Here is a 27,975-nt window from a genome sequence, read left to right as displayed (position 1 = left end):
AAATTTTAATTTATTCCGCCCTAGATTTGATGAAATCTGAAAGATCCTACACAGGAAAAAGGCAGTTTTTCCTTCAAGTGGTATCAGAGCCAGGTTGTTGGCTCTATTTCAGATCTATTTTAGATCTGATTTTAATTTTAATTTATCTGATATTAAATAATTTTAGATATCACATCAGATATGATAGGATCTAAAATTAAAATATTTAAAATTAAATCTAAGAAGATCTAACATGCATGAGATGCATAACTAGACTAGGATTAATTGAATCCATGAATAGTCTTAAGTTTTATATTTTAATGAGATTAAAATATGAATTAAATATAATTTATTCTCTATTTTTCTTGATGTTATAATTATTATAATCAAATTAGAAAATAAAAAATAAAATTTTAATTATTTCATAAAATTCATCTGTTGCATGCCTAGACTAGTTGTAGAATTGTTCTAGTAACTTGTCTAGAATAGTTTTTATTTTGAATAGTTCAATTTAAATTTTATTTTTTAGATATTACATGTGATGTATCAGATCTGAAAGCATGTTAATTAGATTAATTTTTGATATATGAGATGTATGCAAAGCATGTATTAGTTAGATCTTAAATTATATATGTGATATGTTAATTTAGATCTAACTAGTTTTGTAGTTAAATTTATATTTCTGATTAAGGTGTTCCTCATGGCCATCCGGTCATAAGAATAAAGTAGGGTTTTAAGACCCTCTCTTCCCATTCAATGGGGTGTTCATATGACGTGTAGGGGTGCCGCACGTTCATCCTTAATCAGAAATCAAAACTTACTTTTCTGCAAAACCCTAGATCCTGAAATCCTAGAATTTATTTTACACGCTTTGTTTATGAATCTAAACTTAATTAATGTATTGAGCTTATGAAATTAAGTTAGGTCTAAAATTGAGAATTTCAGATTTAAGATATTTTCATAAGATTGGGTTCGGGCTTGGATAGCTCAATTAGGTCTAGCGGTTGATCAAACCGAAGCAAGAGTTGGTTAGGTGGGATCATGAAAGCTAATAATTGACCAGCCTAATAGGATTATGTCTGGGTCAAGGTCGAATCATATTTAGATATGACTCGATCAAGTTAAGACCTAATTTGGCTCAGTGGTTAGAGCCTGGATTGTAGACTAACTCAATTAGTTCTGATTTGACAATTTGGTGTCTAAGGTAAGTTGGACAGATGCGATCGACTGATTTTTAATTGGGAGCTACTCGACTCGAATGCATTCTTGTCGAGTTAATGGCATATCCCTCCCATCGGTCTCACTTACCTGGCCATATGTGTCGACCCAGTTCTGATTTGAGGTGGCTAACAATTCGAGCTGACCCATGCTACTAGGTTAGTCATAATTGTTATGACTATGTCAAGTCAAGTTTAAAGAGACCTAAATCAAATCTCCCTAAAGGTTCTTGGCTGGTTACAGTGGCTCAGTTGCACCGGGAAGATGCAACCATGTCTATTAGGCATTGGATGCTACGGATTAGAGGATGGGTTGGGCTCAATATTTCAGATACGATGAGGGACCCAATCAGGAATCTACTTCATGCAAATGGTGGGTTTGACTTAACTAAAGATTGGAGCAATATCCCAGATACGGTGAGCTTCATGAATTAGAGATCAAATTTTGGGTGCACCATGATTAGAGAATCATTGGACAAGAGTTGTCCACTCATCGGTTGACCCATCACCAATAACTGTTAGGTGAGGTGATGAGCCAGTCAGTGAGACTGCACCACCCACTAGAAATCTCTAATCATGGAGATTTTCACATTTCTACCAAGGGAGTGTAGGGATCTGAGAAAATAATGGGAGCCTAATTTGTTTAAAAATAAAAATCCTAAACAAATTGGTTGAGTCTAATTACAAAATCTAACTAGAAACTTTTGACTCTCTACAGGAAACATGTCTGCCTCAAACCCCCTGACCAAAATTCTAGACACTCATAAACTGACTGGATCAAATTTTAAGGACTGGTTGAGGAACTATAGAATTATTTTGGATTTCAAAAAATTGACTCATGTCTTGGACCAAGACCCACCTGCCATGCTAGGACGTCCGACTGCTGAACAGAGAGCATCTCTGAAAAAGTGGACGGATGATGATAACAAAGCCAGGTACTACATGTTGGGTGCAATGTCTGATAATTTGCAGCATCAACATGAAAATATTTTGACTACCCGCCAAATATTGGCTCACCTACAAGAGTTGTTTGGTGAACAGAGTCGCGCGGCCAAGTATCAAGTCTGTCAAAGACTTTTTAAGGCCAAGATGCGTGATGGGCAGTCAGTCCAAGATCATTGTTTGACAATGATCAAGGATCTTGAGGAGCTTAAGAAGCTCGGTATCATCTTAGACAAGGATTTTCAGATTGATGTGATCCTTCAGTCCTTGTCCGATGCATATGGTCAGTTCATCATGAACTTCCATATGCATAAGATGCAATGTACCTTGGTCGAGTTAATGAATATGCTGGTTATGGCTGAGCTTTCAATGAAAGGTTCAAAAGGCTCAGTTCTTACTATGGAGCAAACTTCTTCCAAGAGAAAGTCTTTTGGAAAGAAAAAGAAGTCCGTGAATAAGCAGAAGGTGGATGGCAAGAACAAGAAGACAGGACCGAAGAAGAAGGCTTCTAAAAAGGGAAAGTATTTTCACTATCAATCAAAAGGCCATTGGAAGCAGAACTGTCCTCAGTACCTGGCCACCCTGAAGAACAAGAAGGATGATCCTTCTGGAGGTATGCTCATTATCAAATCTAATCTTACGATTTCTTCTGCATCCAGTTGGGTGCTTGACTCTGGTTCTAGTGCTCATTTGTGCACTTCTATGCAGGGTCTTGAGGAGAGCAGGAGGCTAAGGGATGGGGAGATGATCCTACGTGTCAGGAATGGAGCAAGTGTTACTGCTGTGGCCATAGGAACCTACCCTCTGCAATTACCGTTAGGATTAGATTTAGTTTTAAGAAACTGTTATTATGTGCCTGCAGCAAGCAGGAATTTGATTTTTGTTTCATGTTTAGCACAAGAAGGTTATGTGATTAGCTTTCATAAGGACCATTGTAACATATTTTATGAAAATAATAAAGTTTTAAATGGTTTTGTTATTAATGGTCTCTATCAGTTACATGTTAATGTTTCTATTTTTAATATTGAGCAAAATGTGAATGCCATAGGAATTAAAAGGCCTAGAGATAGTCTAAATGATAAGTATCTGTGGCACCTAAGGCTAGGTCATATAGCGGAAGATAGGGTTAACAAATTGGAGAAATCCGGGCTATTGAGTCCGTTGACTTCCGAGTCATATCCAGTTTGTGAATCATGCTTTCAAGGTAAAATGACCAAGCTTCCTTTTGTGGGACATGGGGAAAGGGCCACAGACCTACTTGCCCTAGTACATATGGATGTGTGCAGTCCATTTGATGTGCCGGCTAGAGGCAACTTTGTCTACTTCATTACCTTTACCGATGATATGTCTAGGTACGGGTATATGTTTCTAATGAAACACAAGTCTGAAGCCTTTGAAAGGTTCAAAGAATTCAAATCTGAGGTAGAAAACAAACAGGAAAGCCCATTAAGGTTCTTCGATCAGATCGAGGAGTTGAATACCTTAGTCAAAAATTCCTAAACTATCTTAAGGACAATGGTATAGTCTCTCAATGGACTCCACCTGAAACACCTCAACTCAACGGGGTTTCAGAATGGAGAAATCGGACCCTATTAGATATGGTCCGTTCCAGATAAGCTTCACAGACCTCTCAGAATTTCTTTGGGGATATTGTCTCATGACATCAATTTATGTATTGAATAAGATTTCCTCTAAAATCATTCCTACCACACCATATGAGATATGGCATGGTAAGAAGCCAAGTCTGAATCATCTCAGAATTTGGGGTTGTCCGGCTCATGTCAAGAGACAGTAGACAGACAAGTTAGAGTTTAGATCTTTTAGAGCTCGATGCATAGGATATCCTAAAGAGTCATTAGGATATTATTTTTATATTTCGAAAGACCACAATATGATTGTGAGTCGAAATGCTATTTTTCTTGAAAAACAGTTTATTCAAGATGGTGGCATCGAAAGAATAATTAAGCTCAAGGAGAATGTCTCCCAAGAGCAATGAGCTAAAGAACCTGAGGAATCTAATCAATCAGAACCAGTCCTAACACAACCTCTTCCACCTTGTAGATCGACTAGGATTTTTCGTCCTCCTGAAAGGTACTTAGGTACCATACAAGAGGATGTAGAAGAAATATTCCTCACGAGAAATGAGATTCATGGTGATGATCCCAAGACCTATGACGAGGTGATATCAGATATCGACTCCGAGAAATGGTTAGAGGCAATGAGATCAGAAATTGACTCGATGCACTCAAACCAATTCTGGACCTTGGTAGATCCACCTGAAGGTATTGTACCTATTGGGTGTAAATGGATCTTCAAGAGAAAGATAGGTGTATATGAAAATATGGAGACATTCAAGGCTAGGCTCGTAGCGAAAGGTTATAATCAGCGTGAAGGCATTGACTATCAGGATACCTTCTCGCCCGTAGCCATGCTAAAATCCATCCACACATTGCTTGCTATTGTAGCCTATTTCGATTATAAAATATGGCAGATGGATGTGAAAATGGCATTCTTAAATGAATATCTTGAGGAAGATATCTATATGGAACAGCCGCTTGGTTTCACATCCAGTGATGATGATCACAAGGTCTGCAAACTGTAAAGGTCCATTTATGGACTTAAGCAAGCATCTCAAAGTTGGAATACTTGTTTCTATGATGTGATCAAAATGTTTGGTTTCATCAAGAACGAGGAAGAACCATGTGTGTTCAAAAAGGTCAGTGGGAGCGCAGTTGTCTTCCTCATATTGTACGTGGATGACATCCTCCTAATTGGGAATGACATTCTCATGTTGACCTCAGTCAAAGTATGGTTGTCTAAGGAGTTCTTTATGAAAGATCTAGGAGAGGCATCCTTTATACTGGGTATTAAGGTCTATAGAGATAGACCAAATATGATGCTGGAACTTTCACAGAAAATGTACATAGAGAAGGTGCTAAAAAGGTTTAGCATGGATAACTCCAAAAGATGTTTATTGCCTTTTAGACATGGCATTCATCTCTCCAAGAAGATGTGCCCTAGCACACCTGAGGAGATTGAACGCATGAGCAAGATCTCTTATGCTTCGGCAATAGGGAGCCTCATGTATGCCATGCTATGTACATGACCTGATATAGCCCATGCTGTGAGTGTCACAAGCAGATATCAGTTGAATCCAGGCAAAGAGCATTGTAGTTCTGTGAAATGTATCCTTAAGTACTTGAGAAGGACTAAGGATATGTTTCTAGTCTTTGGGAATGGAGAACTTCAGATTCAGGGATTTACAGACTCAGACTTTATGTCTGATATAGATAATCGAAAGTCGACATCTGGGAGTTTGTTCATTTGCAATGGCGGTGCAGTTAGCTGGAAGAGTTCCCAAACAAATGGTAATTGCAGATTCCACCATGGAGGCAGAGTATATGCTGCATCGAAAGCTGCAAAGGAGGCATTCTGGTACAAGAAGTTTGCCGCAGAGCTTGGAGTGATGTCATCGGATGCCATCTCTCTTTATTGCGACAATAATGGCACCATAGCCCTAGCTAAGGAGCCAAGGTCTCACCAGAAGTCCAAGCACATCGAGCGGCGATTCCAACTGATCCGTGATTACCTCAAAAAAGGTTATGTCGAGGTCAAGAGAGTCGACTCCACAGACAATGTGGCAGACCCACTGACTAAGCCATTGGACCAACAGAAGATCGAAGCCCACCTTGAGAAGATGGGACTTGGATATGTAGCCAATTGGCATTAGGTCAAGTGGGAGTTTGTTAGATGTATGCCCTAGATGCCAAATCGACTGACACATTCCTGTACAGAACTAAGGGCAAATTTGTAATTTTGATTATAAATGAATAAAAGGGTTATTCTTCTATCACATTGTATACATTGTGTCTGTGATACATCCTTTGAGTTAGTGAGAATATAAATTCATATTTTCAAGAGTTGAAAATTTAAGGCATGAATTTACATAACTAACTCATAAACTGCTCTTGACCATAAGATCATCACGAGGATGGTGATCGATCCGAAAGGTTGGTGTACAATCCTTCCTTAGGGTAGATGAGTCTTGAGTCTACGGTGTGGAGACACTGGAGCGAGAGTACAGGTATTTGTTGAGAACGAGAGTACTGAGCGTGACCACCTCGAGTAGTCATAAGGAAGTCTACCTTCTCGTCGATGACTAGCTCGATACTGTAATTGTGTGTCTAGTTCTCTGACCTGAGGTGCATCGATGGTTCACCTTGAGTGTGTTATAGTTTGACTACACCATAACTCGATCTCCTAGCCATTCGAAATCCTGAGATGTATGTTGGCTGTAGCATATCCATTGTAGGAACCAGATCGCACCAAGATGGGATCTATCAATCTCGGTAGATGAGAGGAGTAGTCCTATGATGATCGAAAGATCGAGTCCTTAAGCCCATGGCCATGGCAGAGTGAAATAATAGAAAAGAGTTTTTATTGGGTTTCACATTGGACTCGGATCGATCGATTGATTCATATGATTGATGTTGGGGTTGACGAGTTCACATTAACCCTATTTCAGTCGGGACTCATGATAGAGGAACTCAATCACACAGGTAGCTGCACCAAGAGGTTCATCTTCAGCTCTGATGGGTTGCCACCATATATTGCTAGGTGTCACTGGTGGATTTTGGGAGCAATTAGAATGATTTTGATGATCGATCATTCTAATTGTCTGAATCAGAAGAGTTCTGGTCCATCGAAAGGAGTTTCGATGATGTCGATGATGAGATCACGACATGTCTCATTACCATACAGAATTGAACCTAACTGGGTCACACAAATAAGAGTTAGGGTCTGATGTCATCAATTGGGCTACCCCAATTGATTTGGATAAGATCCAATTAGGTTCAAGGAAATCGTGCTAGCACTCGATTGAGCCTAACTTTCTCCTCGTATAATCTTTTCTCTCTACTAAGCTAAATGTGATCTGGCTCATCCAGAGAATCTTGAAAAGATTTTTTTCAGTCTAATTGAAGCTTGTCTAGCTCAGAAAAGGCTTGTCTTAATTCATGAGATGAATTTAAGACAACACCTGCTAATTTCTAGCACCTGCCAATTTCATTTTAGGACATCTGTCAAAAATTGACATATGGATCTTAAACTGAAGAGGATTCATTGGAGGATTTTTATGGAGTGTCCACATATCCAAACTACTTCAAATTGAGTGCCATAATCAGATTATGGCGTGAGCTCAATTGGATTTAAGTGGGTGCCCCAAATGGATAAGAACCAAAGAGTCCTGATAAACTTGGACTCTTTGGCGCCACCTTATTTGTGCTTATCCAATGTTGGCGCCAACATAGGAGAGAGCATGGGAATTCTTAACTGATGTGATAAGATGACATCACTCCATCAATCAGAATTTTTTCAAAATTTATTGAAATTTTTTAATTGGTCGAATGATGTGGCACTACGCAGCATACAGGATCTATATAAACCCTGCTGCACCTAGGATTTTGAGATAGAACTTGTTTTATGCAAAAAACCCATTAGCTGCTGCCCCCTCCCCTCTTCTCCACATCCTCCCTGCTCTCCTTTCTCCCCTCTTTACGTTCAAGAAGTTGGACATTCATCTGGCAAAGGTACAAGGCATGGTGATGCCTAGAACAGAAGGCTACAGGACATCTTTGACCGGCTGCTGCTCCAACTTCAGAAGGAGTTCTGAAGTACTTTCAAATCAGATATTGATATGATTTTTGGAGCATAGAATCATGAGGAGAAGATGTTCTAGATCCTACCTAAGTGGATATTGGTAAAGGCTAGGCTCTTGCGTGGCTATATCAGAACCTCAGGCAGTGCTGCGATCATCTACAGGATAATTAGATTATCCTTGAGGTATGTCTATATTTCTCATCCTTTTAGATTTAATTTTAGATTTTAAATATCAGATAATAAAATCAGATGTAATAGACATTAGATCTAAAATAGCATAGGATAAAAAATTTTAATTTATTCTGCCCTAGATTTGATGAAATCTGGAAGATCCTACATAGGAAAAAGATGATTTTTTCTTCATATTTGATGTGTGTAGCCCATGTGATATGCTAACCAAGGAGTTGTCCCTACTTTGTATATAAGATACAAATCTAAAATTTTTTAAAGATTCAAAGAATTTAGATGTAAGTAGAGAAGTAAATCAAAAATTCTTAAAGGTACTTTGATTGGATCGAGGATGCAATACCCATAAAAGAAATTTCTCAATTATCTTATAAAATGACATAGTTTCATATTGGACTGCTCTTAGAATATCTCAGCTCAATGAGATAAAAAGAGTCAAGAGACTATATGAGATATGGTCTGATCCATAATGAACTTCACTGATTTATATCCCTTTAGGGACATACTTTATTTCTGTAAAATTAGGTTCTCTCTAAATCTGTTTCTACTACACCATATGAGATATGGGATAGTGAGAACTGAATTTGATTATTTGGAGATTCAAGGATATCCAGCCTGTGCCTAAAATAGCAGATAGATATGTTAGAGGATAGGTCTATAAAGCTCATCCTAAAAGAGTTTGGGATGCTACTTTCTAAAAGGATTACAATGTGATTGTGATCCAACATGCTATTTTCTTGAAAATTGTTTAACCAAGATGAAGCAGTAGGAGAAAAGTTAAGCTCAAAGAGAGTGCCTCAGAAGAGCAATGATCCACAAAATCTTAAGAACCTATTCATCATGAGCCAGTAGATGTATATTCCTTCTCAACCTCGTACACAAAGTAGGATCTCTAATCCTCTCGAAAGATACTCAGATATGCTTAACAGAGGATGTAGAGAAAATCATTTCTCATGGGAGATGAGAGCATAGAGATGATCCCAAAGCCTAAAATAAGATGATGTCAGAAATTGACTTTAAGAAAAGGATGTGAAATAGCTTTCTTAGGTAGAAATCCTTTGAAGATTTCTATATGGAATAGCCTATGGATTTTACTTCTTGTGGTAGGAGATCACAAAGTCTGTAATAATATTAGAGTTGGAATAGTCATTTTGATGATATGATCAAATTGTTTGATCAAAAAAGAGGAATTATAGGTTTTCAAAAGGGTCAGTGAGAGTGTCCAAAACTGACATCGATTAAAATATCGTTGAATATAGATTTTTCCATAAAAGATATAAAGCGAGCGTCCTAAAGATCTATAGTGATAGATGCAATTGGATGCTTATGTTTTCACAGATAAAGTATAGATACTAGATGCTGAAAGAGTTCAGCATAGATATCTCGGAGAGGGGTCTACTACCCTCTTGGGCATAGATGCATTCCATATAATGTACTTGAACTGATATAGTTATTACTGTGATTGTCACAAAAAGATATCAATTGTATCCAGACTGAGAGTGTTGGATTGCTGTGAAAACATCCTTAAGCTCTTAAGAACAACTAAGGATATGCTCTTAATTTGGAGAAAGATCAAAGCTAGGAGTGGAAGGATACACTAATTTAGATTTTATGTCTGATATTGATGGTAGAATATCTACATCATGAGGTATGTTCCTATATCGATATCTTGGAAAGGTTCCAAACAATCGATCAATGGAAGCTGAGTGCACTGTAGATGCATAGGATGTATTTTTATTTTAATGTTAGTTACAGAATTGGTTGTCATGCCATCAGATGCAGTGACACTATACTGCAAAGACAAAGGCATCATAGCCTTTGCTAAGGAGCCTAGGTCTCACCAAATATCCAAGCATATAGAGCAGTTGAACACACGACTACCTTGAGTAAAAATACATAGAGGTGCAGAGAGCAAATCCACATGTGATATGGTTGACTCACTAGTAAGTCACTTAGCTAGCCTAAGACTAAAGTCTGTCTTGTAAAGATGGAGCTTGGTACATGGCAGATTGGCTTTAGTGCAAATGAGAGATTGTTGGATGTATGCCCTAAAAACCAATCTTGGCTGACCCATTTTATATCTCTAAGACATGATTTTGTACTTATTGGGTAGTTATATTATCATTCATATTTATGTGTCCATGAATCATCAAAGGAATTAACAAGATGATGACACATATTCTCAAAGAGTTGAGAATTTGAGGCATGTGCCATTGATGGTTGATTCCTAAATTGCTCCTGATCATAGGATCATCATGGGGATGGTGATTGATCTAAATAGATCAGTGCATGGATCGCTTCTTTTGGATAAATGGGTCTCGAGTCTGCAGTGTAGAGACACTAGAGCGAGAGTGCAGGTAGTTGTTAGAGAACAACTAGCACTGAGTGTGACGAACACGAGAAGTCACATGGATGTCTACTCATTCGTTAGTGACTTTCTCGATGTTGTAGTTGTATAACTGATCTTTTGACCTAAGATGGCACTACTGCTCACAGTGAGGCTACTAGAGTTTGACTGACACATCAACATGGATCTCAATGAGCCCTTGTAGTGGATGTTGGTGATAATTGATCCACTGTAGGAGTGGAGTGTACATTAAGATGGGATCTATCGATCCTAGTAGAAGAGAGTAGTCCTATGAGATTTAAGAGGTTGAGTCCTTAAGTCTATAGCCATAGCAGTATGATTGATAGAAAAAAAATTTTATAGAATCACATATGGACTTAAGCTGATTGAATCTATCATATGACTGTGTTGAGGTTTGACGATTCATCCATGACCTACCATTGGGTTGAGACACACGATAGAGGGACTGTATCATTGCTAACTGCACCTAGAGATTCATCAACTTTTATTCTGTTGGGTTATCACTACATACTGCTAGGTATCACTGGTAGATTGTGCGACTTATGAGGATCATCTTGATGATCAATGATCCTTGGTGGATAGAGTTGGAATTGTTTCAACCTATTGAAAAGTGTTTCAATGATATTATGATAGAGATCATAATATATCCCTCTACTAGATAGAATAGAATCTATGAGGTCATACACAAAAGAGGATTTTGATTGGTCAGATGGTTGAATTACGATTATGAAACGTAACAGGATTTGATTATCAATTTGATTAATGATTAATCCAATGCAAATGTTGTATTATGTAATTTACTAAAGAGTTAGTAAGTTATAGGAGGATTAATTAGCAATAAGATTGCTAATTGGCTCAATTTGATTGAGCAATGGGGCTTGTATTAAGTTTAATTTGATTGGATTTAATTTGACTCATTATGGGTTTAATTTAATTAACCCCAATAGGGTTATAGGATAACCCCAAAAGGATCGGATGATTAGCATCAGTTGAATTAGAATTTGGATTTGACTTAATTTTTAATTAGACTAGGATGTATGTATTCCTAATTGGACTAGAAATCCTCATTTTTTTGGGTGCACCAAATTCTAATTGGATTAGAATTAAAAATTGAGTTTGACTCAAGTACCAAGAAAGAGTCTAATGGGACTAGGACTCCTCCAATTAGAAGATATCTAATCTAAATAAATTGGACTCCAAATTAGATATGATTTTTTATCCTTTTGAGTCTAATCTGGTCCTAATTTGATTAGGATTCATTGAGATTTTATTTGATTTAAAATAGCCATTTAAATGTAGAGTCCCATGGGAATAAAATACTTCCTTTATCCATGCAATAAGGAGTCCCACATCCACCTTATTTTTGTGTGCCAAGTTAAGCCTCACACCCCTCCTTATTTAGCATGTAAGAAAAAGCTTTAAACCCCCTTTTGTTATCGTGTAAAATCTGGGAGAAACTATTCTTGGTTAGGCATCCAAATTAGGTAGAGTCCTAGGCATCTTGGACTCTATCTCCTACCCAAACTAAATCTCCTCTCTTCATCTATTTAAAGGGCAGCATATGGGATGATTAATATGGGATTTACATCAGGTTTCAACGTCAAAAATCTGAGGGGGTGTGCATTAAAATAGAGGAGAAAGAGGAGGGTGCGGCGTGCATGGGTAAGGCGTGAGATATGTATCCATATATCCCTTCTTTCTTACACATCCAAAGGTTGGTTGTTTTGAACATCTTCTTCTCTCCCTCTTATCCATATTTAGACATGGATGTCTCCTCTTTTCTTTATCCAAAAGTTGGACAAAATTTTTACATCTCTATTGTAGAGATTTGGTGCATGAATTTTAAGAAGAAAAGAGAAGAAAGGGTTCTTCTCATGATCTCTAGCATTGAGATCAAGATCCTCCTACATCTTCTTGTTCTCCAAGAGTATCTTGAGAGAAAAGAAGATTTTCAACTATCAAAATGCAATCCCTGCAAGGGAGCTAGCACTTCAGTGAGATCAAAAGGCTTCTGATCAGATCAAAGTCTTATGTGGATATCCATAGAGGTTGGATATTTATGCACCTATAAGAGATCTTCAAAAGACATCCATGATCATCTGTTTGCATTGAAGATTGATCCATATCCAAGTATATTTTAAATTTATTTTTTTTATTTGATTTCTATATCTAAATCTTATATCACATATGATGATCCTGTTTATGGTTTGAAGATTTGATCTTATGCATGCTTAGATTAAATTAAATTTAATCTAAAAAATTTTTAAATTTCATTGTGTACTTATTTTGAAAAATCATGCATGCATGAAATCATAAAACTCTAATAATTTATTTATTCCATCATATTATTTATGTGTTCTTGAATCGTCGAAGGAATTAATAAGACGATGACACATATTCTCAAGAGTTGAGAATTTGAAGCATGCTATTAGTGATTAATTTTTGAATGCTTCTAATCAATGGATCATTATGGGAATAGTGATTAATCCTGTGAAATTGGTGCATGGATCACTTTTCTTTTGAAAGATAGATGAGTTTCGAGTCTACAATGTGAGGATACTAGAGTAAAAGTGTAAGTGATTGTTAAAGAATAAAAGTACCGAATATGATCAATACAAGAAGTTACTTGGATGTCTACTCACTCGTCATTGACTTGCATGATGTTGCAGTAATATGACTAATTTTTGACCTGTGGTGCCTTGACTATTCACAATGGAGTAGCCATAGTTTGACTATACATATGCTTCATCTCCTAGCCATATGGGTCCTTATGATACATGTTGGCTGCAGTAGATTCATTATCAAAATATGGTGTATACTTATATGGAATCTGTTGACCTTGATAAATAAAAGAGTTAGTTCTATATGATTTATGAGACTGAGTTCAGAAGATCTTGATCAGAACAGTGTGAATAATGTAAAAGAGTTTTCATTATTTTCACATCAAGAACTCAAGTCTAATAGATATACGATAGATGATGAGGTTTAATGATTAATTTCATACTTTCATTTGGTCGGGACTCTTGATAGAAGAACTGAATTATACGATAACTACACCTGAAGGTTCATCCATTCGGTTCTATTAAAATGCCACTATATGTTGCTAAGCATCATAGTAGATTGTGAGACTTATGAGAATTATTTTAGTGGCCAATAATTCTTATTGGATGAGTTGAAATTATTCTAATCAATTGAAAAGAGTTTCAATGATATTGATGATAGAGATTACAATATATCTGACTATTAGATAGAATAGAACTTATAGAGTTACACACAGAAGAGGTTATATTTTATCAAATGGTTGGATTTATGTTAACATATCAAAGGTTTGACAATGTCAAGGAGTTGACACAATCAAATCTAAAGGTGATAGGACTCCTAACTAACTTTGAATGGTTAAAGGCTGATCCATCAAAGTTTATCCATCAATGTGATTGATTTGCAAAAGAACTCCTCTCAAGAGTTGGCACCATAACCTTTCCTCATGCCAAAGCTATCTCATATGCCCCTTAAGAAACAAGAGTTTGACTCATAGAAAGACTCCTCACCTAATGGTTGGCACCATATAGATTTCTCATGTTAAAAGGCAAGAGGGCTTGCATGCAAGGGGGTCCTTCTCCCTCAAGGCTCCTGCATTAAAAGGAGTTTTAACACTCTAAGATCTTTACATGCCAAAAACCCTTAATGCCTGCTTTCTTGGTGTGCTTCTTTTCTCATGCCCTAAATCCCACACACGTCCAAGAGTTGGATGCCTTAAGGTGAAGAGGGATCATGCCCATAGAGGTTTGATGCCCTAGAGTCTTGTGCATGAGAGACTCTTATGCCTGAAGGAGTTCACACCAATAAGAGGGCATGTCAAAGCATTTGATGATGAGAAAATTCTCTCTAATGCCTCATCTTCATGCCAATCACCTCACATCCTTTTTGTCTCATGCCTAACCACCTCTCATGTCAAAGAAGTTGGACACCCCCTTCCTTCTTACACATCCGTTTATTTAATGTGGAAAGAGTTCCATGCCAAAGGTGGGGTGTATGCTGGATTTTTTTGAGAAGGAAATCAAGAAAGACTGAGAAGCTAGATTTTCTTAAAGAGAAAATCAAGAAAGGATGAGAAAAAGTTTTTGATCCATTACTGTGTAAAGCATGATCTATGAAGAGGAAAGATTGAAATCCTCACAAAAAAATTTTAGTAATTGAGAAAAGAAATCTGTCATCAAAAGAAAAGCATGATCTATGAAGAGGAAAGGTTGAAATCCTTGAGAAGAATTTTTAGTAATTGAGAAAAGAAATCTATTATCAGAAGAGTGATCCCTATAAAGGATCAAGCATCCCAGTAAGATCAAACATCCTTGATCAGATCATAGCCTCATGTAGATATTTGTAGAGGCTGGATACTTGTGTAGTTTTAAAAGGAACCTTGAAGACATCTATGATTATCAGATTGCGATGAAGAACTACCTACGCAAAGATAAAAATTTGATCTTCCATCTCTTAATCTTAATCTTAACAACTATGAGAGATTCGGGATTGATTTGAGATGAGATCTAGTATGATTAATTTAAAAATTTTATTTTTATCTGCTACATGTTATTTAAAATTTTTATGTTTTTTTCTGCTGTGAACATCAACCCTTAGATTCTAGCAATTTATACTACAAAGTTGGGTGTAATCAAGAGATAGATGGCTATCAAATAAGATGCACTATATCTAACACATAAAGAAACCTTATTTGATGGCCATCCATCTCTTGATGGTGGCCATCGAGCATTACATTGGACTCTATGATATAAAGACTACACCTGAAAGGAATTGTGCTCTAAAAAATTTGAGGGATAGTCTTTTTTTTTTAAATACAATCTCTAGCATACTTAACATATCTATGTATTTGATTTTTAGGTTTCAGGAAAAGGACTGGACTTGTTTGGGGAAGGCTTGTGGTAGGCATTTTCATCATAGGTTTCAGAGAAGGGGTAGTGGCACATGAGAAATCTGCTTGATGGTATTAGGGTCCAAATAGAGGTGCAAATGGATTAAGTTGGACTAGATCATGAGTGACCCCAATCCGACCTAATTCCTTGATCAGGTCCTAATGTTGGACCCAAATCTAATCCAATAGAAGGTCGGATCAAGTCCATGGATAAAAATTTTGCTCCAATGGTTCATTTAGATCGGGTTGGGTCCCGACATAACCCGGCTTCAATCTGAAGAATCCAGCTTTAGTTCGGATTTGGGTTCAAATCTATCATAACCAAAATATTGCTACACTCATTTCTTAACCATGTTATGATCTATAATCCTATCTACTTCTTTCCATTAAAAATTCTAAGATTCTTTCTAACCATATACCAACATACACCTACTACCACCATATCCTTATCATTACAACAATTATGTTCCATCTAATTTTGATACCATTCCAAATGTTATAAATGCTTTTAGAAGGATGTTGAATATGCAATTGGTGACTAAAGTTCCTCTTGATCGACTTTACATTTCAACAATTCAGAAAAAAATTTTGATTATTTCTTCATGGTCGCTACAAAGTACAGCCTTTAAAAGCAATCCAATACCTTTTCTTTAAATTATCATTAGCGAGTACTATGTAGTTGCCTAGTTGGTTAGCTACTAATTAAAAACTATGACCTCCTCTAGATTGAGGCAATTCCAAATTGCTGTAGCACGAGGAGCTATAAATCCACATTGATAAATGAACTTGCAAAAATAATGAACATAATAAACACCAAAATTTCCCCATCTTTAACCATTCTGATCCAACCTTCCAATTGACTCTGGTGAGCTCATTCATGAAGCCTTTATGGAGATATTTCATGGATTTTCTAAATATTTTTGATTCACTTCTAGATTTTATGAGCTATGGACAAGAAGACTAAGGAGAGTGATTTGGGAGGGAGTCGAGAGACTAAGAGAAGAGAGTGATTTCTAATCATCAAGTTTTAGTATTGATGGGTCTGAACTTATGCTATGGACTTGGCTGTTCAGATCCAATACTGAGTTTGGGTCTGATCAAATTGGATCGTATTGGGTAAGATCGGGTCATTGAGCAAGAGATCTAAATTAACTAATAAAATTAAGTGGGTCAGGTTGAGTCGGGTCGGGTCTGAATTCAGTAAATCCATATCTGATCCAAAAAATGAAATGGGAACAATTTTAGAACCCCATATGGCCTATAGGTCCTTTAAAATGGGTCAAATCAGGGCTAAGTGGGTTGGGGCAGTTTGGATTATGGGTCAACCTGTTCTATTTGCATCCTTAAGTCCAAATATATCATAACTGGAAGGAGGTGAACTATATACTCCTTGAAGTCATATTAACAAGTTTTTGGATGAAAAATGAGCACTTAGATTCCTCACCGATCTTTGAATATTAATCTTGAAATATATCAAAAGTAAAAAAAAATTATTGAATTATCAAAGTTTTAAAGAAAAGAATGAAGTCCAAGTCTATTTGAATTGCCAACCATTAAGGAAGTATGTGTAGAATGGAGAAAGTAGCTCATATGACCTATGAAGCATGCTAGGTCCACATTTTATGGGAAGAGCAAAAAGGTGGTTCATGTAAGTTTTGAGTGTGCTACTGCGACGCTAAAGAAATAATGCCAAATTTGTAGGAGTATGCTCCATAGTGAGGTAGCCAATGTTGAGATGCCTAAGTCACCCATAATCATGATGAAGGTGGAATTCAAATTTAAGTTTATAATTTAAGGTGGGATTCTTAAGTCACCTATAATCACCCTCTCTGACTCTTTTTAAAAGAGTCAACTTTTTCTGTCATCAACTAATGACTCATTGAAGCATCGTTTATGTTGAATTAGCTCATGCATTAAAGTGTCATCAGATAGCATCATCTATCAATACAACGCGACAAGGAAGAATCGATAAATAATTTTCTGCGCTGCCATTTTCGACACATTTGTGATGCTTTATGAAGTGTTGGGGGATTATTTTGCTATACTTATTAAAAGAATAGTATCCTACAAGCCAATCGCATGGGGATGCGAAAAAAATTTTCTTTATTTTTTTTCTATTCATTTGCATGATATTAGTTATAATTATTCATGAGGTATTATATTTTATCATTTGCTACATCATATTTTTATGATTATGATAAATCCCATAGATTAGGACAATGATTTTAGGACCATGATGAGATCATGCCAGTGAGATCTAAAATCTTGATAGCCCCAATCTAAAATATTTTCAATCGTTGGATCATCGAGTCGGAGATTGATGATTCTGGTAAGACTGGCACATCCTATATATGCTCGATGAAGAGGATGGTTGATCTCACAATCACTTGTGTGGTGACACTAATAAAAAGATGTAGGTGCTCATTAGAGAATGAATCCACTGAACTGACCTGTAGAAAAAATATCTGATGGAGACTTATAGTATGTCAACAGATGGTTCTTCAGTGGGAGTGGTGCATGTGATCCTTTAACCTGAGATCACCATGGTACCTTGTGTACATGGATCCTTACTTTAGTTTATTTTCTAACACACTATTTTGAGATGTGTGTGGGATATTTTGAGTATGGTAAAGTATACATGAAGGTTGTGAGTGATCAATAAAGAATTGGTCACTCCTTGTAGGAGGAGAGAACATCCTATGTGATCTCATAGGATGATGACTCTGAGAGTCTCTGACCAGAGTAGGGATGAATAGTAAAAATAATTTTTATTGATTCATCAATAAAGTCATTATTATCAGATCGAGATATATATGGATAGATATTTGAGTTTGATATATTTTCATACCCATGGCCTTTCTGAGATATTGTGTGATCGAAGGATTGAATTGCATGATACTCACTACGAAAGGATAATTTTGATATTTTTACCAAATTTTAAATCTTTTGAGTAGTCATGACACATTGATAGACATCAATCTTGACTTATAGACTCATCAGAATTAAAAAAATTTAATTCAAGAATCAGTTAGGAAGAGTCTTAGTTGATTGAAACTCTTGAGCTGACCTAATCCAATCGGATTAGAGATACATCGAGAGTTTGGATCCACTGCTGGTTAGATTTGAAATTCAATGGGTCACACACAATAGAGATTTGATCTTGATCCAATCTATTTAGATTTACTATAAATCCAATGGGTTAATTGAATTGCTAGTACATAAATTAACCCAAGTTCCCAATTGGGTTCAGTGCAAATATGTTTATGCTAACCCTTTACTTGTTGCCTTGACTTAATAAGATTGGATTTGAACCATCTATTTATTAGTTGGTTTATCTGGTTCATATGAAAGAGTTCAATGTAAATAAACCTCCTCCACACCAAAACCACATGCAAGAATTAATTTGGCATCATATTTATTTTGGGAGTTAAGGTACGAGAGTGCTTCTTTCTTACTTATCTTAATTTTCTTACATGTTTCCACACATCCCATTATTTTGTGTACCATTAGATGGAGCCTTGGGATGTGGAAGAGAAGGAGGAGTCCTTCTCTAAAAAGGAACTCCATGCCAAAATAAATGTGGGACATCCCTTGTTTTTGGGTGATGAAAATGGAGAGTCCATTTCACATTAGACTCTTAATTCCTTCCATTTTTTCTATGCATTTCTTAAATCCTCATGACATGAGATATCTCTTGGGATTATGAGGCATAAAAGAGAAGGAAGTTTCCTTCTTTGGCAAGGAGTTTGAATGCCAAAATAAATTAGATTCTCCCTCATGTGCGTTGAGTTTGTGGAAGAGTCTTAATTGTTAAAGACTCTTGGAATCTCATGCTAAATCCTTTTCCACGCACCAAGTGTTGGCGTATTAATTTTTTCTAGGTAGAGGAAGAGTCCTTCTACTAGTTAACCTCTTTAATTTTCATACCATCTCATTGTATTCCATAAAAAGAAATTATTGGAGGTGTGTAAGAATTAAGGGATGCCAAGAGTTGGTGTCCCATGGTGTCGCCCATTCTTTTCTATATAAAGGGGGTGCTACACCAGATTTCTATGTGCTATTTTTAGCTATGGATGGGCATGAGAATGAGTGGAAAAAGTAGAAAAAATCTAGAAAAGAAAAAAGGGAGAGAAAAATGGAAAGGAAGGGAAGAGTGAAAATTGAAAGCATGAGATGCTTGTTCAAAAATCAAATTGTTCATGTGTTGAACATAAAATCTGATTTATGTGTGATGTAATCTTGTGAGAAAAGATTTCTAAAGAGATCTTAGTAGAGGTCATGAAGGCATACAAGCTATGGTATAATCAATTCTTGCAAAGGACAATCGGTAGTCCACTTGCGAAGAAGGCTGCAGCACCATGTCGAGTTGGGAAGGGCCCTGATCAATCTTGTGTGGATCATCGTTGGAGGGCTTCTGCTTTAGAGTCTTATAAAGGTCTCAAAGTTACCAGATTATGGTCTTCTCATTGGTATATGGCTTCTGATCTTTTACAGATATGTATGTTTTTGATTGTTTGATTGTAATCATCAAGGGGTTCCTAGGGTTTTATATTTCGATACTCTTGTTTAATTGTTAAACATTATTTTTAATTATTGAATGCATGTTAAAATTTTTGAAATTCATATTCTGCTGCATCACTGGAACCCAACAGTGTTATTAGAGCCATCCTTAATTGATTTAATCAAATTTTATATTATTTTTGGGATATGGATTAGATCCAGTTCAAACTATGTCAAAATCAGATGTTATGATTGATGTTTAGTTGATGTTTATGATATATTTTTGTAAATGATAAAGTGTTATCAATCTATGATCGAATTTTGGATATGTGAATTCCATTGTTTTTAGACTTGTTAGATAGGTTTTAGATTAGATCCCATGATCTAATTTTCGATGGCAATTGAAGTCCAGTGCATGTGATGCGTGGACCCTTGGAATGCTATATATAGATGTATATTGTCAAGACTTAGGATTCTTACATTTGATGCATCTACCCAAGATCCAAAGATCGACCACCATATTATCAGGCACTCACCATTATGGATCGACCATCTTGATTGTTGCCCGAGGTATGTGTGGAGTCAGAAAAATTTTTGGTTATGGAGAGGATGCATCAGACATGGATTAGAATTTTTGCTGATGGATTTATTTAACTATATTTTATTGATCTAAAGTATTTAAAATTAATGATTATAGATTAAATCAAATTCATAGTTCTATTTTGATTAGAAATCATGTTTAATTTAGGTTAATCAAATTGTCATTTACCTAATTTGATTAGGTTTTGAGTCATGGTTGACCGAATCTATATTGACCTAATTGAATTTGGGTTAACTTAAAAATTGATCAACTTAACTCAAATGGATGACCAATGATTGATTTGAAATTAATATTGGGTCAAGTGTTGAACCCGAATCGAAAATCCTAGATGGGTCTTATACCCATATATTTGAACATCTTAATTGACATGTGTATGAATGATATCACAATAAAAATAACATGTGTAGCTTGTTATTATATTTTATAATTGTTATAAAACATAGGTTGATTGGTTATGGACTATGAAATTTTCATGTGATAGATGTTTGCATGAATACTTCTCTATTGCCTGATTATATAAATACATCTATAAGAGTTGCAATAGAGGCTGGGTGCCCCTGATGCATTGTATTATCAACTGAATCTTTTCTTTTCTATATTCTCAACTGTTGATTGAGATTTTTATATATTGATGTAAAATAATAGAAAAAAATATTTGAAAATAAATAAAAATTATTTCTTTCAATTTTTAAATAAAGATCAAGCATTCATGATAGTCTTCATGGTGATGAAGACTAGACTACCAGGGCTTTGGAGAGCCGAGGCGCATTAAAATTGACTATGAGATGGTTCAATCTATGATACACCTAGATTAGACCCATAAATCATCCCATGGCTCAGATGATTTTTTCAAAAGTCCATAACTATTTGTCTTCCTCTATATGCTCTTACTTGCTAGTAGTTAGGAATTAGAATTTACAAAGCATATGATGCATGTATATGTTTAGGATGTGCTTGAGACCTAAGTCCCTCATTCAAATTATATTAAGTCATAATGGTGAAGTGTTAAGAACACTACCCATGCCTTCCTTCATGCTAAGCCTATATTTCTCAAGAATCATAATAGGCTTGTTGTACTATCCACAAAGCTTGTTGTGGGGACTGATTTAATACTGTCTTGATGCATAATGAAGCTTATTGTACTTAGCTCATACTAGGTCAATAGAGTAGATCAAAAATTGTAGTGAGTTTGTTGTGCTATCCACAAAGCTTATTATAGTGATTGGTATGATGTTGACTTAATGATGCTTATGTCATATTCTAGTAGTGCTGTCTTGTTGTGCTATCTACAAGTATAGTATTATTCAGGTATGATCATATAGGATTGAAGGATATGACTTAACTAAAATACTATAGTTTGTTATGCTATCCACAAGGCTCTAAGTATTTTAGAGATAAAAGTTATGTTGAGAGTTGCATGAGATGCAATTAGTAAAGAGTTACTTACCATTGAACTCATAGGAGCTTGTTGTGCTATCCACAAGGTTTTTTATGAGGAATTGGGATCTCAACCTCACTAAGAAACTTCATGATAAGGTTCTTCGATTTCATACTTGAGGACTATGAAATTCGTTAAAATAGTGAGAGATACAATTAGATAAAAACCTTATCTAACTTGTGCATATCATCATGAGTTGTCCTTGAATGTTATTATATACACATATGCATCTTTACTATCACTGCATAGTAAATTTTTAAATAGACCGAACTTCATAGAATGGTTGAGGAAATGAAAGTGACGAATGTCTTCACTAAGGGTATCTAATTATTACAACAATGATAAACATTAGAATTAAATTGCAAGAGTTATTTTGTAAATATGAAGCAGAAGCAAGATGCAAAAGTTGCACCACTAATAATTTGTATGAGATACAAATTAATTATCATTGAGTGTGTTCAGCTTTAAAATTTTGAATATGTGATACTTTATATAGGTTCCTCTTATGCAAAGTGTTGCTGGAACTATAAAGCTAAAATGAGGTGACTACTTGCCTTTCGTCACTAATGGATAGTCCTTTCATGCTGAGGCTGTAGGAACCTTTGTAACCTTATAGCAAAGTTTAGAAACTAGTAGATCATTATTATGTGCTTAAATTTATCAGAGATATTATTTCAAATCTTTTGCTATTGTAGCATAATTTTGAAATTAATGTAGAGAGTAAAAGTTATTCTCATTCTGATAAATTTTAGGACTATGGTCTCATATTTCAGTCACTCAATGATGTTGTTCTTCATGTTGATGAGAACAAAAAATAAATATGTGATGGTCACATATCTCAGGGCAAGTAAGGTATTAAGTCTTGAACATATAGATATTCGAAGACTAAAAATATTTCGACCCAAAAATAGACACTTCGTATGAGATATGGTGTGTTCTTTAAATATGCTTCACAAATTTTATTGTCTCATTCTGGAAAATATCCTAAAAATTGTTATATATGTTAGATAATATCAAAATATTTTACGAGCACTCCATATGAGATATGAAAATGGCAAAAGGCAGGTTGCCCAACTTATGTGAAAAGTATTGATGTACATAAGTTTTGTCCTAAAATAGATTAATATATATATATATATATATATATATATATATATTAGTTTATAGGTTATCCTAAGAGTAGTATGTGATATTACTTTTTTCACACTACTTGAAAACAGTGTTTTGACAGTAGATATGCCATCTTTTAGGAAAAAAAAATTCTAAGAAGGAGACAGTGGGAGGATAATTGAATTTGAGAAGTTCAAGATCTATGAACTATCCTATCATAACCTATGGAATATTCACAAATTGATCCTCAACCAGATGTGCTTGTTGATGAGGCACAACCATGATACACACCTTCTCACTGAAGGTCAATTCGAGTGTGTAATATACCACTCAAATATGGTTTGTCATTGAGAATGACAATACACCATACATCATTGAGAATGGTGTTTTCTTGACCTATTCGGAGATTGTCATGAGTAGAGACTCTAATAGTTGGCTTGGAACCATAATATCCAAAATGGACTCTCTGTACATCAAACAAGTATGGACTATGGTTGAAGCATCTATGGATATGACCCAACGGGTTGCTAACAGGGATGTCAATCTAGATTTTTATTATTGCCACATACCATCTAGAGAGTTTGTCTCTAGTGAGAAGGCAAATGCATTTATGGATTCAAGCAAGTATTGAGGAGTAGGTACTTCCATTTTTGATAAGACTGTCAAAATATTTGACTTTATCAAAAATAGATGAACCATATGTGTGTGCAAGAAGACTAATGAGAGTCTCACTAACTTCTTAGTTATGTATATGGATAACATATAGCATATTGAAAAAGTAGTCCCGATAATGCACTCGGTCAATAGCTTGCTTATCAGAAATATTTTCATAAAAAGGACTTGAGTTAAGCATCCAATATACTAGGCATCTATAGAGATAGATGTAAGTGGATGTAGGGCTTGTCCCAGTCTAGGTACATGAAATTTATATTGCAAGGGTTCAATATGAATGGGTGTAAAGGAGTTTACTTACCCATATATTCAATGTACCAAGCCTAATGTGATGTATGCCTTGTGCATAATCATTGATTTTAGGAAGATCTATGATAGGATCTTTTGAAAACTATGAAAACAATTCTCAAAGTATTTGAAAAATACTAGAGGAGCAGTGAATTGAAAAAGTTCCAAACAGCTAACTGTATTTGTTTCAGTTAAATATTGTTAGTAAAGATTGCTAAGAAAAATCATCAGATGAAAGGGTTCATCACTGAGTTGGATGTGGTCTCACAAGGAACCCACACACATCTTAAGCACTTTCACCTCATTCATGATATGATCATAAAATGAGTAAGTATTAAGAACATCATAACGGATCAGTTCACTAAGCCTTACACAGCAACAATGTAATCGCCACTCTAATTGCATGGGCATCAGAAACAGGGGCAATTGGTTTTAGTGCAAGCAAAAGATTGAAAGAATAGTACCCTACAAGTCAATCACATGGGGATGTGAAGGAATTTTTTTTTATTTTCTTCCTACTCATTTGCATGACATTAGTTATAATTATTCATGAGATATTATGTTTTATCATTTGGTGCATCATATTTTTATGATTATGATAAACCCCATAGATTAAGATAATAACTTTAGGACCATGATGAGATCATTCTAGTGAGATCTAAAATCTTGATAGCTCCAATCTAAAATTTTTTCAGTTATTGGATCATCGAGTTGGAGATCGATGATTTCAGTAAGACTAGTACATCCTATGTATGCTTGATGGAGAGGGTGGTTGATCTCACAACCACTTGTGTGGTGATACTAATACAAGGATGTAGGTGCTCATTAGAGAATGAGTTTACTGAACTGACCCACAGGAAGAATATCTAATGGAGCCTTACAGCATGTCAACAGATAGTTCTTCAGTGGGAGTGGTGTATATGATCCTTTAACCTGAGATCACCATGGTATCTTGTGTACATAGATCCTTACTTTGGTTTATTCTCTAACACACCACTTTGAGATATGTGTAGGATATTCTGGATATGGTGAAGTATGCATGGAGATTGTGAGTAGTCAATAAGGAATCAGTCACTCCTTGTAGGAGGAGAGAACATCCTATGTAATCTCATAAGATGATGATTCTGAGACTCTAGCCAGAATAGGGATGAACAATAAAAATGATTTTTACTAGTTCATTAATCGAGTCATCATCATCAGATCGAGATACATATAGATAGGTATTTAAGTTTGACATATTTTCATACCCATGGCCTTTCCAGGATGTTGTGTGATCGAAAGATTGAATTGCACGGTAACTCATCACGGAAGAATAATTTTGATATTTTTATCAAATTTTAAATTATTTAGATAGTCATGATACATTGCTAGATATCAATCTTGACTTGTGAACTCATCAAAATTAAAAGAGTTTAATTCAAAGATCAATTAGAAAGAGTTCAAGTTGATTGAAATTCTTTAGCTGACCTAATCCAATCGGATTAGAGTTACGTCGAGAGTTTGGGTCTACTGTTGGTTAGATTTGAAACCCAATGGGTCACATACAATAAAAATTTAGTCTTAATCTAATTTATTTAGATTTATTATAAATTCAATGGATTAATTGAATTGCTAGCACATGAATTAACCCAAATTCTCAATTGGGTTCAATGTAAATAATTTGTACTAACCCTTTGCTTGTTGCCTTGACCTAATGAGATTGAGTTTGAACCATCTATTTATTAATTGGTTTATCTGATTTATATGGAAGAGTTTTATGTGAATAAACCTTCTCCACACCAAAACCACATGCAAAAATTAATTTGGCAACACATTTATTTTGGGGGTTAAGGTAGGAGAGTCCTTTCTTACTTATCTTAATTTTCTTATATGTTTCCACACATCCCATTATTTTGTGCACCATCAGATGGAGCCTTGAGATGTGGGATGTGGAAGAGAAGGAGGAGTCCTTCTCTGAGAAGGAACTCCATGCCAAAATAAATATGGGACGTCCCTTGCTTTTGGGTGATGAAAATGGAGAGTCCATTTCACATTGGACTCTTAATTTCTTCCATTATTTCTACATGTTTCTTAAATCCTCATAACATGAGATGTCTCTTGGGATTATGAGGACTAGAAGACAAGGAAGAGTTCTTCTCGGACAAGGAGTTTGAATGTCAAAATAAATTGGATTCTCCCTCATATGCATTGAGCTTGTGGAAGAGTCTTAATTATTAAGGACTCTTGGAATCTCACACTAAATCCTTTCCCATGCACCAAGTCTTGGTGTATTAATTTTTTTTAGATAGAGAAAAAGTCCTTCTACTAGTTAACCTCTTTAATTTTCATTCCATCTCATTGTATTCCATGAAAAAAATTTATTGGAGGCATGTAACAATGAAGGGACGCCAAGAGTTGGCATCCCATGGTGTCGCCCATCCTTTTCTATATAAAGGGGGTGCTACACCAGGTTTCTATGTGCTATTTTTAACTATGGATCAGTGTGAGAATGAGTGTAAAAAGTAAAAAAAATCTGAGAAAAAGATAAGGAAAAAAGAGAGAGAAAAATGGAAAGGAAGGAAAGAGTGAAAATGGAAAGCATGAGATGCTTGTCCAAAATTAGATTGTTCATGTGTTGAACATAAAATCTGATTTGTATGTGGTATAATCTTTTGGAAAAAGGTTCCTAAAGAGGTCTTAGTGGAGGTCATGAAGGCATACAAACTGTGGTGAAATCAATTCTTGCGAAGAAAAATTGACAGCACACTTGTGAAGAAGGCTGCAACACCATGTCGAGTTGGGAAGGGCCCTGATCAATCCTGTGTGGATCATTGTTGGAGGGCTTCTATTTTAGAGTCTTGTGGAGATCTCAAAGTTATCAAATTATGATCTTCTCATTGGTATATGGCTTCTAATCTTTTACTGATATGTATATTTTTGATCGTTTGATTGTAATCATCAAGGGGTTCCTAGGGTTTTGTGTTTCGATACTCTTATTTAATTGTTAAATATTATTTTCAATTGTTGAATGTATGTTAAAATTTTTGAAATTCATATTTTGCTGTGTCACTAGAATCCAACACTTATGAGCATCTACTTATGAATTAATTAGCATCAGGAATGATCCATTTTACTAGAGTACCAGTAGGCTAAATTGATATTTATAAGTGTATTGCAAATTGACTTGCCAATATGTATTTTTGCCATCCATGTCACGCTTTTATTATATACCTCAGTTTTCATGCCAATGCAAACTTTTTGATTTTAACTTCATTGCAAAGCTTTTCTATGTTGTTTGCCATGATGTTTAAAAGTTCAATAATTGTATTTCCTATAATGAGAACTAGTTTTTAGTCCTTTTTTTTTATAAGAATAAGATCAACTAGTTTAAGAAATTAACAAATTTCATTACAACATGCCTAATAAACTAAGTGTAGGACTGGTGTGGTGCTCCCAAGCTTTAGAAAAACAAAGAGGCCAGCAGGAGAAGGAAGTCAGCAGCATATTCAGCAACTTAGTCGACTCACTCTGAGACTGAATCGACTAAGTTTAAGATGAGTCGATATAGTCTCAAAAGTGGATCGACTATGTCTCAGAGTAGAGACCAAATAGAAAGCAGTGTTTTTGAGACTTCTAGCATGGTACACTGATGAGTTGACAATCTTCTGAGCTAAACTCAGTTTCAGATGAGTCGACTCAGACTAAGACTGAGCCAACTCTGTCGCGGGCAAGATGCATGGGCTTTCTATTTGGATTTATGATCGATTTGATTCTAGGTACGTAGACCTTAGTTTGAGAGGTCTAAAGGGGCTAATCTTTTGTTTGGGCTAGATTAAGTCCAAAGGGGTGTGTACATGTGAGACATTGGTGTATATGAGCTCGAAGAGTGCATCACATCAGATTAGCCATTGGGAGTTTTGTTGAGTGTTAGGCTTGACTTCTTTGTATAGGTAAATATATACAATGTAATTAGGTCAAGGTATTTTTGATACAGTGAATGAAACAGCTCTTTCTCCCAAAACCCTAGCCACCTTTACTCTCTTCTCTCTTTCTCCTTCCCTTGCATGCCTTAGGCATCATTGGTCTCCAGATTCCTTTGGTTGTTGATTA

This window comes from Elaeis guineensis, chromosome 8, assembly GCF_000442705.2.
Source record: "Elaeis guineensis isolate ETL-2024a chromosome 8, EG11, whole genome shotgun sequence".
Lineage (NCBI taxonomy): Eukaryota > Viridiplantae > Streptophyta > Magnoliopsida > Arecales > Arecaceae > Elaeis > Elaeis guineensis.
This window is presented reverse-complemented; position numbering follows the sequence as displayed.